We start from the raw sequence: 3,618 nt of genomic DNA on the forward strand, positions 1-3,618 counted from the left end.
TAATTATTATTGATAATTTCACCATTTAAATAGATTTCAAAAGAAGGATACACTTATTAACAGAATACAGCACATATATGATAATACAGCATACATAATAAGACAAATCTAGTAACAGGTTAGGCCTTATCTTTTACCAAACCCAGTACATAAATATGAGCTATTTACGAAGTAGGACAGGCGGACGTTATACATTAACATGCAGATTCCCCAAATTGTAAAACAGTCTGTGATTGTGAGTGACTGAGTGAGTGAGAGAGAGATGAAGAAAAAGGGGGAGGGTTGTGCGGAAGAAGGAAGAGGGGGGAGGAGGAGGAGGTGGTGGTGGTTGGGGGGGGGGGTCACGCTAAAAGAACCAACGTACAGAAGATACCGGGGCGGGGAGCGCAACTGCGGGTTAGCAGTACATGAAGCGGCTAATAAGGCCGGAATTAAACGTGCATCAAGAGGCATTCGTATAAATTACAGGCATTAAATCAAGCTGCTTTGTTGCTCCTCTAATAAAGGCAATAATTCAGTAAAGGAAGTTGGCTTAACAGATATCCCAGTATGAATGTGAAGAAGAAAAACGAAGAGGAGATTGAGAACACGCTCAGTCAGACGCGCTCACACACACAAACAGATAAACTATGTGGCGACTGATCTTCTGGCAAAATCAGCCTTCAGTTTCAAATATTCCTTTAATTAAATTAAACATTATGCTTGCCATCACTGACGCCTATTTAGGTGACGGTGCCATAATAATAGTCTCTCCCGGTGCTATATGTATGCCTATAGTTATCTATTTGTCAAGGCTAGTCTGAGTGGCCATAATATTCAGGGGTGGAAAAGCAATGCGCTGAAGTAGCACCTAGAGTTCAAAATATTGCCATAATAAATAAGCAAATAAAAGAGAAATTCCACAGATAAAAATATATAAAATTATGTTAAAGAAGGACACGTAAACGCATGCATGGCATATTATTCCTAAAATAAGCAACGATAGTGATATAAAGCATAAACAATGGATACGCTGCAACTACATCTCTTGGTTGGTAGGTTTTGTAAAAGCACGCATACTTAGAAAAAATACGAAATATGCAAAGATGCGTATTCTAAAGAACTAATTAGCCTCTAAATGGGAAGTAAGTGTCTACAAAGCATATACGACGGGCTAAAATATTTTAATATTGCAGTCAGTGAATTTGTGTTGGCGCATATTTTAACATCTATCGTTCTCCAATTATCTGTGCATGCTTGTCAATCAGTACACCTGCAAAAATACAGTAAATAAATTGCGATGTTGGAAACGCAGACACACCTGTCAATGCATGAAGTGTCTCGACATTCCGAGCGTAGCATCGTTTATTCTCTGGTTCTTTGCCTCCCTCCCTCCCTTCTGCTTTCCCCTCCCTTCACCGCAATACAATCGAATGCACATACAGAGGTATTATACACGCACGCATTCACACCGTTACAAAAAAACAAATACTTCGCATTCATGCAACACGGCAGTCTGAAGTAACATTTTTTCTTACCGTAGTCATCGCGGAGGAAAGACGAAGGCTTTATATTCCCTCCGGCTTCATCACAGCAGCTCTCGCTCTTTCGGTGCCTATACCCCCCCCTTAAAAACCCGGATATCTCTCCCCCCCCCTTCCTACTTCCACATGTAAACGGCACAAAGCTACTGAAAGAGACGCTACACCAGCACACCACACACCCCTCCTCCGTTTCTCTCTTTCTCTTCTCCCTCTCTTTTGGATGAAGGCAATAGGTCTTAAAGACACATTCTTTCCATCATTCTGCATAATTAAATATGTATAATAATAATAAATATATACATAGAATGCGCGTATATTTGTACATGTAAGATTATAGCATTGTATAATGAATGTACAACATATATACAACACTGTGCAATTAAAGCGAAGCAATTATAAGGTGCGGAATATTAGGCCTATTTAAAAATGAAAATTGTCAGCTCTATATATTTGATATCTATTACTTAAAATAATAAAATAAAATAAAGTATTAGTCTGTATAATGGATTTTCAGCCACAGCTCAACCCTGGCCTACGTACAACCTTCGATTAGAACTTTTGGAAATCAGCGGTGTTCTCGAGTCTTTCCGAATTTAATTTAGAGGTACAGTATAGCCTAATAATGCCAAAGTATTGAAGGCCCTGATAATCACTGGTGACTATAGCTCACTGGTCACTACCGCAAAGTATAACCGAAAAAGTGAATGAACATCGGTTAGCTTTTGAAGTGCTAAAAGAAATTTCAGTTTCAAGAAAGCTTTAAAGAAAATGTGTGATTGAAATCGCTTAATTAATTGAAACCTTTATTCTTCAAGTTTCTGAAATTAGACAAATTAGTACAAACCTTTTCTTTTTTTAAATAGAGTTGCATTTCTTTAAAAATAACCGAAGCAACGAGCTGAATATAGCAATGTACAATTACTGATGGGAAATCCCTAGAGAATTATATTAATTCTTCAACTCAAACTTACGTATAATGTAATCATTTTATTTAATGCTGTTTGAATGCGTTGTTAATTAATATTACAAAATGCAAGGAGACATTAAGTTTAAGTGTGGAAAACGTTAATGATAAATGTAAGCGAAAAGTGTAAACGAAACGTATCTTTTACATTTAACCCAGCTAATCAGAAATATACCTAAAATATACTGAACTCTAATAGGAACTAAATGATATCATTAGACAATCATCATACAAAAAAAACTAAGTTAAAAATAAATTCAGTCTTATTTCAGTAGTTTGTTCCCATGTTCCTTAGTCTCAAACTAAAAGCTACAAATGATTATGATTAACAACATCAATTCAACAGAGAGCGTCTCAATTTACTATATTCAGTAACACCGTCAAAACAATAACAGCAGCAGCGAAATTGAACAACAATATTTTTAATACAACAATATTAATTATTATTGTTACTGTTGCTGTTCTTGATTTAACAGTAATTTAGTCTGGTTGATGTATAAATTGATATAAAATTTGTCCGATTACTTCTGCCGCGTTTTGCATTTCTGGTTTATAATGCAAATCTAACAACCCGCACGCCTCGAAATCGAATGACCCGCTCGCTTCTTGCCTCTTTTCCGTGGTCGGCAGAAAAATACTTCTTTGACAGACAACGAGCTCAACCAATCAAATTCATAGGTATTACCAATGGTAAGAAAGGTAGGTTTTTCTACGGTGGAACAATGTCCAATATAAACTTAACTTAACTGTCAGAAGAGAAATAAGGCGGGGCTATTGTTAAATGGTCGGATTCCCTAAAGAATGATGTAATGTGGTTTTATACAATGACGTAATCGTTGAGGGCTCGGCAAATAAAAGAGAGAATGACGCTTTTAAGCAAGGTATCGCATTGGTCTAAACGGTAAAACCGATCGAGAGAATACAGAGAAATCATCCATGCCCGCTGTCTAAAGAAAGCATCACGGATACGATACTGTTCTGTTTGAGAGTTTGACAGGAAAAAAAGAGAGCTGAGTCTGAGCTGAAAACAGACCAACGGAGTACTCGTTAAAATTAAAATTTATGTAGAACATAAATATAAGAAGTACTAATAATGCAGAATACAACTTAGAATAAATAATTATTCACTCA

The 3,618-nt window shown here is 36.5% G+C and overlaps 1 protein-coding gene across 1 annotated transcript in view; it reads right to left on the reverse strand.

Moving 5' to 3' along the window:
* Positions 1–1,657, reverse strand: part of LOC125742871 (liprin-alpha-3-like) — a 30,658-nt gene extending 29,001 nt beyond the window's left edge. Inside the window, exon 1 of the mRNA XM_049015286.1 lies at positions 1,518–1,657. The gene's annotated coding sequence lies outside the window, so the exon portion shown is untranslated. The remainder of the gene's footprint in view (positions 1–1,517) is intronic.
* Positions 1,658–3,618: the final 1,961 nt, after the last annotated feature.

The sequence above is a fragment of the Brienomyrus brachyistius genome, chromosome 5 (genome assembly GCF_023856365.1).
Source record: "Brienomyrus brachyistius isolate T26 chromosome 5, BBRACH_0.4, whole genome shotgun sequence".
In the NCBI taxonomy this organism is placed as follows: Eukaryota; Metazoa; Chordata; class Actinopteri; order Osteoglossiformes; family Mormyridae; genus Brienomyrus; species Brienomyrus brachyistius.